Here is a 14,597-nt window from a genome sequence, read left to right on the forward strand (position 1 = left end):
ATAATGTCAATTATTACCTTTAAACATGAAGCTATATACTAATACCGTGGAACCGTTATGGCCGCTAGACCACGTGCACGTGCTACGCACTTTGTACGCTATTTGCGTACAGAGTCCCGCACGTGGTACGCACTTGGCGTACACACGCTGCGCTGAGTGTACGGATTACACACAGCGGGCGCACACACAGTGGATAACCTTTAAACCTTGCTAATAAAACACAGTGAGAATATACTTATACTCTAAACCTTAATAACCAAGTACTGTAATGATGTAACGATTAGAAACCTTAACAAGGTGTATGCTGTTTGAGCAATTGAGACACTAAGAAAAGCCCTTTGCAGTAAACAGTGAAAACACAAGACCTGGTTTGGATTTAAAAACCACAGCAGCTCTAACACCGCCGTGGATGGTTTAGAGAAAAAGAGAAACACAATACAAGTTATACACTACAAACTAACATGGAAATCTAAACAGAATAACAGAGAATAATACATGAACAATAGCGAACAATCGCAAACAAGAGCGAACAGAAAGAGAACACAATGGGAACAAATGGCGAACAAAATGGCTACAGAGAATAATACATACGTGGGGATGATTCGCATGCGCGACCTGGATCCAGTCCTCAGCATTCAGGGAGAAAGCCGTCAGAGAGAGTGAGTCTGGCCAGGCAATGGTGGTCTTTATATAGCACAACATACATTCACAATACAATGGTACCTTGTATCTCATTGTTCATTGGACACAGGGATGTGTCTCCACATTATAGCAAAGGTCATAGGTGGATTTGAACAGGTGGGCTGTGTCTTTCCCCAACTGCTCTGGTGGGAGGTATCCTCAGGATTCCCACCGCATGTGTAATTTTCAGCAAATACAGTTGATGTTCTTAAACTACATTTGTACATAACTATACGCAGGAGCGAGCGATCCTTTCCTAACTAGCATCGGAATGTTACTCTTAAAATACCCTACAGCTGGATACTAGACACCACCTTTCAACCTTTGTCTGACCCTTCCTATAATGTAAAGAGGAATCTCTGTCCAGGAACAGTTTAAACTAAACATACTTGCTGACATTGTCTAGGGGAATATTTACTACAAAACACACTATATGGGTTAAATATGCTACGATCGAGTCGCACGCTAGACGCTTACAAACTCTACCGTAAATGCGCATACCACGCGCGTTATCGCCGGAGCGATCTTACGCAAATTGCGGATATGTGCACGCACGGCAGAGTGTGCGCACGCGCAGCGGGCATGTGCATGAGGGGTTAGTACAAGGCATATGCATCAGGATATTTTTCGTCTTTGACACAATAAACCTCACATTTGGGCACTGACAAGGTAGATTAGGCTGCTGGGCAGGAATTCTACGATCCCCCGCCATTTTCTATAAAAAAAATCACCGGGACCGAAGCCCGCCGTCGGGTGGGCGGAGCTTGATCCCCAGCACTAACCAGCGCCATTTTCTCCACAGAAGCTGCATGAGGAAAACGCTGGCTCCCTGGTCTCTCCCCTGCTGAACATTCACGCTGGAAAAAAGAGGAGGGGGGCATTTTGAGCGCAGTGAGTGGGAATCTGGTCATTTTGTATATATATATAAAAGCGCTATCTGGTCATATCTTTCCAGTGTTATTAAGCGCTGGGTGTGTGCTGGCATACTCTCTCTCTGTCTCTCCTAAGGGCCTGGTTGGGGTTTTGTCCCCTTATAGGTTAATCCCTGTGTGTGTGGGGTGTCGGTACGTGGTGTCGACATGTCTGAAGCGGAAGGCTTTTCCAAGGAGGAGGTGGAGCAAATGAGTGGTGTGTCCCCGTCGGTTGTGCCGACTCCAGATTGGATGGACATGTGGCATATGTTGAATGCAAGTGTGGCATCTTTACATAAAAAGCTTGATAAGGCTGGTTTAAGGGGGACATCAGGGGGTCAATCCTCAGATTGGACCGACTCACAGGGCCCGTCGGGGTCTCAAAAGCGTCCCTTAACACAAGACACTTATACGGCCCGCGGGCCTGAAGTTCCCCACCCCTGCCCTAGGGGGTTAAACGAACAAGCAGGTTTATCATGTTTTCTTTAGCTTGAAAATAATCCTTTTAAGCATATATGAGAATATTACAGAATTTATTATATTGCTACTACATCTAAGTTCAGACTGTTTATATTTGTGTTACATGTGTCTTTGTTACCATTGTACATAATTGGTTACATTTTTGTAACACTAGCCAATCCCTTAGCTACTGTAATGCATAGTCTAGTCAAACTATACCCTGTGGAACGTTTTTCCCCTACCACTTATTAGCTACGCAAATATGGGAAAATGCTTTATACATTTAATCTGTGTCAATGGTATTTTGATTAATCGTTTGATTAATAATTCTCTTGTCTGCTATGCCAGTAGCTACAGTATATATATGTTTTCATGTATGTTTGTATTGTTTTTTATTACTTTTGTAATCATTGTAATCACTGCACAGGTGGGCTCCCTCCGTGACGCCAGGGGACGTCGACCCATGAAGATGTCATCGTTCACTAAGCGTGTCTGACGGACTTCTGGCACCATGGACGGATGAAGGGGTATTTAGGTAAGTTTGTCACTGTTATTCTGTTATCCTGATGAAAATGTTTGACTTGAAACATTGAAACGTCGATATGAACTAGACAGTGTCCTGTCTATCTTTCCCTTGAGCCGTGAGTGCCGCCTACAGAGAAGTTGTTTTGTATAGGTGATTGCACAGTCACCAATGGAGGGCACCGGCTACTTACAATTTGTTTATATTGCACAGTAAGGAGTGCCGCTAACTGTTCTTTTATATATATATATATATATATATATGATTAAAATTCATTCAAGTACCTCTGAGTCCTGACTCCCTGGTTCCTGCCTGCCCCCTGCCAGCAAGAAGAAAACATGTCGCTGCGTTGACAGAGACAGTGTGACCTGTACAACATGCCCAGCCAGCCCCCAGGGTCCTCTCTGCGCCAGCCGTGGGAGAGTGATTACACAGTCACACTCCCAGTAGGTTGGGAAATGGAGGCGGTGTTTGGCACCACACTTTCAGGACTGCCCGGCGTCCTCCAAGCGTGACAGCGCATGCCTCGGGATGGGGGGCGCTGGAAACTTCCACCATTGCTGGCATTGTTTTTAAGTACCCCCGAGCAGTCCGCTTCGTACCCCCAAGAGTACGAGTACCGCAGGTTGGGAACCGCTGGTCTAGGGTGCCGTGATACTAAAAAAGTTTGGAAACCACTGAGCTATGTAATAGTAGCAAGTGTACAAAGTATCATGAAAATCTGAAATGGTGGGTCTCATGCCTGGGTGGAATGACCCTAATATTTTTTCCAAAAATGTCCCCATAGTTGAAATTATCAAATTTTGTAAGAACTCTTTGAACCTGATTCAGTATAATTAAATATGCATATTTGTTAATAACATACCAAATAATGGTTAAATACTGTAGCTCTTATTAGCTCTTATTAACATAATTTGATCATTTAAAAATAAATGTTGGGACATTTTTGGAAATAGTTTTACATAGTTAAAAAAAATCTTTTATGATGATAAATGGTGTACGTTCAGAATCCCGGCTGTCGTGATCACAGCAGCTGTAATACCGACTCCGGAATCCCGACACCTGTCAGAATACCGACAATGAAATCCCAAAAAGAATCAGGATCCCAACGACAGAATCCTGACAATTAGGATCCCGAAGGTAAGTATTAACGGCTGCGTGAGGGGGGTTAAGTTTAGGCACACTCCAGGGGGGGTTAGGGTTACGCTGCGGGGTGCGGGTGGTTAGGGTTAGGCACCACCGAAGGAGGGTTAGGGTTAGGCTGCGGGGTGGGGGTGGTTAGGGTTAGGTACTAAGAGGGGACGGTTAGGTTTAGGCACCACCAGGGGGATGTTATGGTTAGGCTGCGGACAGGAAGGGTTAGGGGGTAGGGGAGGGAGGTTATGGTACCTAATGCACCCTTCTCAGCATTGCTGCAATCGGGATGCCGGCATCGGGATACTGACCGCTGGAATCCCGACCGCAGGCTTTTCATACTGAATCCTGATAAATAGATATGTACCAGTTTTTTTGTAAAGTATATAAAACATATTTCTCTTCCACTTTTTGCAGGACTTTACATCACTGTTGGCTGGGAGAGGGAGACAGCAGGGGGAGGTGGGTGGCTGCAGTTAGGATCCCTCTCTCACAGCGGACTTCCTCCCCTCGCAGCTTTCCTGACCCTCCTGATCTCAAGCTGCAGGTAGACTGTCTTCCTTCAGGTGTGGGCAGGCAATTCTTCTAGTTTCTCCCTTCTGTAGCCATTTAGATAAGTGGAGTACACAGTACTTTGTCACTTAGTGGCAGCTGTATACCCCGAATAGGGGACACTAACTTACACTAGTGCAGTATAGCCGTGGACACATGGTATGTAAAATTTTACATGTGCATATAATAGCGCTGAGTTTCTTTTGTATTTAGGTGCAGTAAACTGCGCAGGGACATATGTGGCATTGCCCAAATGACTACATAATACTATAAATGTGGGTCCATGAATTCTAACACCATAATATGTGTTTCACCCACAATCATAAACTTATTCTAATGTAGTAAATGATATCATTGGAATTCTTTGTGGGTTTAAACACAAACCACATTGATATAAATCTTTCTATGTCTACCAGTGCTATTTGATATGGTATGTGCCTGAATATAGATCTTATATAGTATATTACAGTACCTATACAACTATTATACATTGTGTAGAACAAACTATATTCCGGTATCTGCTGTTTTATATATACAATTAAGTGACACTCCTTATGTACTTTACAAACTATAAGACAGCAGTACAAATACGGAATATTTACATTAGGAACCCACTTGTAAACAATCTAAGTAATAGCACAACTGCAGAGTGTCTATTGCTGATGAGATTGGTGTATATGATGCCTAACACTAATGTACCTGATGCCTAAGCACTAATAATAATAATAATAATAATAATAAAAATAATAACAAATGTTGATATCATATATAACCTATATGGAGCACAATGGTGACCAACAACTTAATCTGACTACCATTCTGAATAATCAAGCTACCAACACACGTGTTATATTTACCATTAAATGTGACAAGCATAATTGCTTTCAAGTGATAGATTAGTGTATGAATTAAATCAATTCAACTTGGTTACCATTTGATAAGCTAAGTTACCAACATACGTATGATACTTTCTCATACATCCTAGAGGATGCTGGGGACACTTCAAGAACCAGGGGGTATAGACGGGATCCGCAGGAGACATGGGTACTTTAAGACTTTGAAGGGGTGTGAACTGGCTCCTCCCTCTATGCCCCTCCTCCAGACTCCAGTTTTAGAATTGTGCCCAGGCAGACTTGATGCACTTGGAGGAGCTCTACTGAGTTTCTCTGAAAAGACTTTATGTTAGGTTTTTTATTTTCAGGGAGGACTGCTGGCAACAGTCTCCCTGCATCGTGGGACTTAGGGGAAAGAAGTCATACCTACTTCTAGTGAGTTTAAAGGCTCTGCTTCTTGGCTACAGGACACCATTAGCTCCTGAGGGATTGGAACACTAGGTACGCCCAGGGGTTCACTCCCAGAGCCCGTCGTCACCCCCCTTGCAGAGCCAGAAGCCAGAAGACAGGTGAGTAGAAGAAGAAAAGAAGACTTCAGTGATTGCTTCTGAGGTACTGCACAGTGATCGCGCTGCGCGCCATGCTCCCACACACAGCGGCACTACAGGGTGCAGGGCGCGGGGCGCCCTGGGTAGCATAAAGCCCCTCATTAAGGCTGGCAAAGTGGAAATTAAGTGATTAGACCCAAAATCCTAACCCCCGCCAGTGTGATTATATTAAAGGAATAGCGGGGCTGAAGCGCGCCATTGAGGGGGCGGGGCTTAGCCCTCACAGCTCTCCTCAGCGCCATTTTCTCTTCACTGAGCTGCAGAGACGCTAATCCTTCCTCAACACTGCTGTACAAGTAACAGGGTGCAAAACGGGGGGGGGGGGGGCGCAGTTGATTTGGTGCAAATATAAGTATTATAAAACCGCTACAGGTCTGAAGCTTTATATTATCGTTTCAGAACCGGGATTGAGCGCTGGGTTGTGAGCTGGCAAACTCCCTCTGTGTTTCTCTGACAGGCTTTACTGTGGGTCTGTCCCCTTTTTGCCCAGTGTGTTTGTGGGTGTCGGTACGCGTGTGTCGGCATGTCTGAGGCGGAGTGCTCTTCCCAGGAGAAGACGGAAACAGCTGTGGGAGTGACCCTGTCAGCACCACCGACTCCTGATTGGGTAAACGTGTTGAATGCCTTGAATGCTAATGTAGCTCTTATTAATAAGAGATTAGATATATCTGATTCTCAGAACCAGGCATGGAAGAAATCTGTGGAGGATGTGTTATCACAGCTTCAGACCCCCTCGGGGTCACATAAACATTTGTTTGCTCAGTTGGTAGACACAGATACCGACATGGACACTGACTCCAGTGTCGACTATAGTGATGCCAGATTAGACCCAAAATTGGCAAAGAACATTCAGTACATGATTGTGGCAATAAAAGACGTGTTACATATCACTGAAGACCCTGCGGTTCCTGATACTAGGGTCTGTATGTTTAAGGGAAAGAAACCTGAGGTAACGTTTACTCCCTCTCATAAACTGAATACTCTGTTTGAAAAAATGTGGGAAAATCCTGACAAAAAGTTTCTGATTCCCAAAAGGATTCAGGTGGCGTATCCGTTTACCTCTGGGGATAGAAAAAAGTGGGAGTCATCCCCCATTGTGGACAAGGCTCTATCACGGTTGTCTAAAAAGGTGGCTTTACCGTCTCCTGACATGGCAGCCCTTAAGGATCCTGCTTATCGTAGACAGGAAAATACGTTAAAATCCATTTACGTCACCACAGGTACACTGCTCAGACCAACCATCGCATCTGCGTGGGTGAGTAGTGCTATCGAAAAGTGGGCAGAGAACTTGTCATCTGATATAGATACCCTAGATAAGGATAGCATCCTGTTAACTCTGAGTTATATCAGGACGCTGCGGCCTACCTTAAGGAGGCGGCGAGGGATATTGGCATTTTGGGATCAAAAGCCAATGCCATGGCGATTTCAACTAGGAGGACATTGTGGATTCATCAATGGAATGCTGATGCTGACTCTAAGAAAGCTAAGGAGTCTTTCCCATATAAAGGTAGTGTTTTGTTTGGTGAGGGTCTCACTGATCTGGTATCTACGGCTACCGCGAGTAAGTCGTCATTTTTGCCTTATGTTCCTCCACAACAAAAGAAAGCTCACCACTTTCAGATGCAGTCCTTTCGGCCAAATAAATACATAAAAGGCAGAGGTTATTCCTTCCTTACTAATAGGGGAAGAGGAAAAGGTAAAGGATCTCCGGCCGTGGCAGGTTCCCAGGAGCAGACGTCCTCCCTGGCTTCTGCCAAATCCACCGCATGACGCTGGGGCTCCTTTGCGGGAGTCCGCACCGGTGGGGGCATGTTTCAAGCTCTTCAGTCAATTCTGGGCTCGTTCGGCCCTGGACCCATGGGTTCTAGAGATAGTGTCCCAGGGGTACAAACTGGAGTTTCAAGATGTTCCCCCTCACCGATTTTTCAAATCGGCCTTACCAGCTTCTCTTCCGGACTGAAGGTTGTATGCGATGCAATACAAAGTTGTGTCTGTATCAAGTCATTATCAGGGTTCCCCCGTCACAACAGGGAGAAGGCTTTTATTCAAGCCTGTTTGTGGTCCCGAAACCGGACGGCTCGGTCAGACCAATTCTGAACCTAAAGTCCCTCAATCTTTACCTAAGAAAATTCAAATTCAAGATGGAATCTCTCCGAGCAGTGATCTCCAGTCTGGAGGAAGGGGATTTCATGGTGTCGGTCGACATAAAGGATGCCTACTTACACGTCCCCATATATCCTCCGCATCAGGCTTACCTGAGGTTTGCTGTTCAGGATTGTCATTACCAATTTCAGACATTGCCGTTTGGTCTGTCCACGGCTCCGGGGATTTTCACCAAGGTAATGGCGGAAATGATGGTTCTCCTTCGCAAACAAGGAGTCACAATTATCCCTTACTTGGACGATCTCCTGATAAAGGCGAGATCCAAAGACAAGCTGGAGCAGGACATTGCACTCTCACTGACAGTTCTGCAGCAACATGGTTGGCTCCTGAACTTGCCGAAGTCTCAGTTAAATCCAACGAAATGGCTGTCGTTTTTGGGAATGATTCTGGACACGGAATTACAGAGAGTTTTTCTTCCAGAAGAGAAGGCTCTGGAAATTCAGAGTTTGGTCAAACAAATTCTGAAACCAGCAAGAGTATCAATCCATCAATGCACTCGATTGCTGGGGAAGATGGTGGCGGCCTACGAGGCCATTCAATTTGGCAGATTCCATGCCAGAGTGTTTCAGTGGGACCTATTGGACAAGTGGTCCAGATCCAATCTGCACATGCACCGGAAAATAATCCTGTCCTCCAAGACCAGAATCTCACTCCTGTGGTGGCTACACAGCTCTCACCTCCTAGAGGGACGCAGGTTCGGGATCCAGGACTGGATCCTAGTAACCACGGATGCGAGTCTCCGAGGGCCTTCTTCAAGCGGAACGTCTTCTTCGCAGTCTACCCGTCCTAATACAGTCGGACAACATAACAGCAGTAGCGCACATAAACCGCCAGGGTGGAACAAATAGCAGGGCGGCAATGGCAGAGGCCACAAAAGTTCTCCGCTGGGCGGAAAGACATACAAGCGCTCTGTCAGCAATCTTCATTCCAGGAGTGGACAACTGGGAAGCAGACTTCCTCAGCAGACACGATCTCCATCCAGGAGAGTGGGGTCTTCATCAAGAGATCTTCACAGAAGTGACAAGTCTTTGGGGAATTCCTCAAATAGACATGATGGCATCTCAACAGGCTGACTATAACATAAACACACCCTGTGTGTAAACATAACTAATAAGCAATAACTGCAGATAGAGTCCGCACTGGGACGGGCACTCAGCATCCTCTACGGACTAAGAGAAAAGGATTTACCGGTAGGTATTAAAATCCTATTTATCATTAACTTTGGTAAACATATATTGCTCTCAACTGATAGGTTAGGTTATGAATTTAAATAAATTGAGAATAAATTTAGGACACAAAAATCAATTGGAGTATCTGATATGGGAATAGAAGGTTTATGAACTCCTGGGAAAATTATTATAATTAGGTCTGACACTAATAGGTGAGAGACTTTCTGATTGCAAAATATTTTGTGAATCTGAGTACAATCTTTGATTTAAATTAAGATTAGAACAGGAGAATGTTGGGATTATATTCCACAATATAAATGTACCTGACACACAGACATAACATTATAAGTGAGAGGATCTTTGGTGTTTATGGAGTAATTATTCCTTAATGATAAGAAATTGGGGAAATAAACCCCTTAATGTGATCACATCAGACACTATATGTGAGAGATGAATATGGTGCCTATGGAATAATTATTCAGCAACAATAAGAAAGTATGGGAAATATATCCCCTAATATAATTACATCTGACACTATATGTGAGAGATGCATAATAGTTACAACATTTGCTATCATGAATTATATCCAACCAGGAGTATTTGAATAGGCTTGAATATCTTCAAAGTTAGTAACCATCAATATTTTGAGTCCTACCAATGTGAGAGCATATACGCATTTATAAAGGTAATACGTCTCCTCGACATATCACATTATAGCCAATTGTGTACACAGGATATAATTATCCCATTATATCATTATTAAATATGGTATTGTTAAGCTGCTTAGGTGTATAGAAACAGCTATTATTTTAGGCAGTGTGCCAAATACTTTGGATGAGCTGAAATGCAACATTTGGATGAGATTTCTGGTATAATTGAAACACTGTTTGAAACAAGACATATTGTATCAGTTATTCATATAAATACAGTGATTCGGAAAAAGCAGATACAAGAAATACGCCCAGATGTTTTTAAACATTTATTTTACTCTTTACAATTCACAGTATTGTCAAATTTTCACATCACTTCTTTATATGCTTTTAAATATTTCGCACAGTCTATTTCTAAAATTCATGACAATTAATAGATAGTTTCTATTTTAATTAATAATTAAAATATATATTTTAAACCTTTAGTGCACCGGAAACAGAGCCTTTTCTTCTTTTTTGCTTTCTCTTCACAATGACATCATCTGTGGTAGCACCCCCAATAGTTGAATTAACATTCAATATATCATTGATATTAGGGGCTCATACTGAACATCATACTTTAAAATAAAGTTATTCTTCCTGTGCAACTGTCATTTCCCTTTTCCTTTTCCCTTTACTTTGACCCTTCTGTAGCCCGGCAGGAGGAGGTTGACATGGCGGATTAGCTTCCAGCAGCCAACACAAGCATCTCTTATATGTTTGCAACATATGCAGCCTTGTTAGGGAAAGCTCACCTTGCCAGGCAAGTGGTTAATGTGATATTCTACTTTTAATGTATAACAAGGTGATTATATATATATATCTTTCGGGAGGGCACTTCCCGCATATGGAGATGACTAGCGTTTTATATGGAACTTGCGTTTCCCGCCATGTAAGGAAGAAAGTTTTTTAGATGGTGGCTAAGTGAGCCACAGATGGATTACACACCCAAGTGACTATTGAACTATGTAAATTTGATGCACAGCCTGTCTTGAAAAAGGTTCATTATCGGACCGAAACGTCGACCATAGGGGCAATCTGTGACTACAATAAACTATTGGCTGAACTTTCTGAAGTGAAATTATTTATGCCGGAGTGCACACTTCACCTTGTGGAATTTGCGATATTCTAGTGGACCTGAATACGGCCTATTGGGAGCACCCCATGAACTGATCTTATATGAGATGAGAGTGCAGGACATTGTGTGTGTATATATATATATATATATATATATATATATATACAAACAGAAAGTTCAGCACTCACCATAGCAAGCTCACTTATCCTCACAACATCAATAAATAAATTATGGGGGTTTAGTTAGTGAATTGGCCAATGCACGGAAGCCTGCATACCGCTCGCCAAGGTACCCCACCTTCATGCAGGTCCTACATTATCACAAAGTCTCAAAAATTAAAACCTGGCAACTGTATCACACATAATATACTGCACACATGCCCACTAGGTTTAATGTGTATCTGCCATGCATCTTATGGCTTTTAAAGGTACACTAGTCACCTGACACTGGCTGATAAATTACTAAGGAGCAGCTGACACAGGTTTAGAACAAGTGAGATTACACGGGTGCATGAAAAGGCCTGTGACCACAGTTAATAAGGGTTAACCAAAGATTAACCCCGTATTATACAAACATCTAGAAAACCACAGCACTCGCCACCCCAGAAGCGGGGTGCAATATCAGCACTCACCACTCTATGGGTGGGGTGCAGCAGCCCATGGCCACCAACCCAAATATATACAAACAGAAAGTTCAGCACTCACCATAGCAAGCTCACTTATCCTCACAACATCAGTAAATAAATGATGGGGGTTTAGTTAGTGAATTGGCCAATGCACGGAAGCCTGCATACCGCTCGCCAAGGTACCCCACCTTCATGCAGGTCCTACACTATCACAAAGTCTCAAAAATTAAAACCTGGCAACTGTATCACACATAATATACTGCACACATGCCCACTAGGTTTAATGTGTATCTGCCATGCATCTTATGGCTTTTAAAGGTACACTAGTCACCTGACACTGGCTGATAAATTACTAAGGAGCAGCTGACACAGGTTTAGAACAAGTGAGATTACACAGGGGTGCATGAAAAGGCCTGTGACCACGGTTAATAAGAGTTAACCAAAGATTAACCCCGTAATATACAAACAAATCTAGAAAACCACAGCACTCGCCACCCCAGAAGCGGGGTGCTATATCAGCACTCACCACTCATAGGGTGGGGTGCATGCAGCCCATGGCCACCAACCCAAATATATACAAACAGAAAGTTCAGCACTCACCATAGCAAGCTCACTTATCCTCACAACATCAATAAATAAATGATGGGGGTTTAGTTAGTGAATTGGCCAATGCACGGAAGCCTGCATACCACTCGCCAAGGTACCACACCTTCATGCAGGTCCTACACTATCACAAAGTCTCAAAAATTAAAACCTGGCAACTGTATCACACATAATATACTGCACACATGCCCACTAGGTTTAATGTGTATCTGCCATGCATCTTATGGCTTTTAAAGGTACACTAGTCACCTGACAATGGCTGATAAATTACTAAGGAGCAGCTGACACAGGTTTAGAACAAGTGAGATTACACAGGGGTGCATGAAAAGGCCTGTGACCACGGTTAATAAGAGTTAACCAAAGATTAACCCCGTAATATACAAACAAATCTAGAAAACCACAGCACTCGCCACCCCAGAAGCGGGGTGCAATATCAGCACTCACCACTCTATGGGTGGGGTGCAGCAGCCCATGGCCACCAACCCAAATATATACAAACAGAAAGTTCAGCACTCACCATAGCAAGCTCACTTATCCTCACAACATCAATAAATAAATGATGGGGGTTTAGTTAGTGAATTGGCCAATGCACGGAAGCCTGCATACCGCTCGCCAAGGTACCCCACCTTCATGCAGGTCCTACACTATCACAAAGTCTTAAAAATTAAAACCTGGCAACTGTATCACACATAATATACTGCACACATGCCCACTAGGTTTAATGTGTATCTGCCATGCATCTTATGGCTTTTAAAGGTACACTAGTCACGTGACACTGGCTGATAAATTACTAAGGAGCAGCTGACACAGGTTTAGAACAAGTGAGATTACACAGGGGTGCATGAAAAGGCCTGTGACCACGGTTAATAAGAGTTAACCAAAGATTAACCCCGTAATATAAAAACAAATCTAGAAAACCACAGCACTCGCCACCCCAGAAGCGGGGTGCAATATCAGCACTCACCACTCATAGGGTGGGGTGCATGCAGCCCATGGCCACCAACCCAAATATATACAAACAGAAAGTTCAGCACTCACCATAGCAAGCTCACTTATCCTCACAACATCTGTAAATAAATGATGGGGGTTTAGTTAGTGAATTGGCCAATGCACGGAAGCCTGCATACCACTCGCCAAGGTACCCCACCTTCATGCAGGTCCTACACTATCACAAAGTCTCAAAAATTAAAACCTGGCAACTGTATCACAAATAATATACTGCACACATGCCCACTAGGTTTAATGTGTATCTGCCATGCATCTTATGGCTTTTAAAGGTACAATAGTCACCTGACACTGGCTGATAAATTACTAAGGAGCAGCTGACACAGGTTTAGAACAAGTGAGATTACACAGGGGTGCATGAAAAGGCCTGTGACCACGGTTAATATGAGTTAACCAAAGATTAACCCCGTAATATACAAACAAATCTAGAAAACCACAGCACTCGCCACTTGTTCTTTTCATCATATAATCAGACAGTTAATTGGATGTACACTGATAAACAGATTGTATGATGACTGTAAGAATATCATCTGGTTTGAATGAGAATGGTCACATTGAAGATACTCAGTTGGTTAATTAAAGCGGTTATACATACAAAAAAATGGCTTCACCAAAATATGTTAATACAAACAAAGTGTGGAATTGCTGAGAATGTATTCCTATAAAGTAGAATTACACTCTCGTTAGGTATATCCATCCTTATGCTAAATGTGAAAAATGTTATAAATATGAAGTACCGTTCTGCTGAGGATAATTCTTAACAGATATAACAATAGCCCCATTAAGCAAACTAACATTGTGATATTCATAGGAGGTATAATCTATGGATACATTAATTGAGGTTCGATAGTCTCGAAAATTAATTTAATCCACAGCTGATCAAGGTCCAATGAAACAGATGTTTCAATAAATTCACATAACCCTTTCACTATACTGAGGTGTGTCTATATTACAGAAATTCATATATGATAAACCATTATAATTTAGATCAAATCATATATGATAAAATATTAGTATCCAGATTGTATCCACATGTACATGTATATGTAGATTTATAAAGGACCATGCTGAAAGATAGACTGTTCCTATACAGAATAGTAAAAATCTACTGTAATAATTCATGTATGGCCAGAGTATAACGCTTCTTTACTGAGTATACAGAAGCTTTGGACACGGGAGATAGTGAACAACCCGTGGCCCGGCATTTTGTTCAGTTGAAACATCCAGTACATAGCATTAGATACAGAATGATAGACTGTGTCCTGGGTGATATGAGACGAGGTAATAGAGGGGCGAAACTATTACAATTAGAAACAAAATGGATAGTACGGTTGGGTGTAATACACCCTAGAGGTCTTAATGAAACAGTTTCTTATTCATGTTTTTTTAAATAGTTTGTGAGACTTGCTGGTGACAATCGCAAAACAGCACATATAAGTATAGGTCACGATATAGTTAAGTATTGTAGCAGACATAATTTTGATGCTATGGAGTATTGTGTAAAAGGTGTGAATTACAATTATGTAGCTGTTAACTATCTATTATTACACTGTTTCAGCCAGCA

At 42.7% G+C, this 14,597-nt stretch overlaps 1 long non-coding RNA gene across 1 annotated transcript; it reads left to right on the plus strand.

Annotated features, from left to right (window-relative positions):
• The first annotated feature begins 1,489 nt into the window (after positions 1-1,489).
• LOC135050791 (uncharacterized) lies at positions 1,490-4,249 on the plus strand. Its single transcript, XR_010241821.1, has 3 exons — positions 1,490-1,572; positions 2,479-2,586; positions 4,126-4,249. It is a non-coding gene; the product is annotated as an uncharacterized LOC135050791 (long non-coding RNA).
• Positions 4,250-14,597: the final 10,348 nt, after the last annotated feature.

The sequence above is a fragment of the Pseudophryne corroboree genome, chromosome 2 (genome assembly GCF_028390025.1).
Source record: "Pseudophryne corroboree isolate aPseCor3 chromosome 2, aPseCor3.hap2, whole genome shotgun sequence".
Classification (NCBI taxonomy): Eukaryota; Metazoa; Chordata; class Amphibia; order Anura; family Myobatrachidae; genus Pseudophryne; species Pseudophryne corroboree.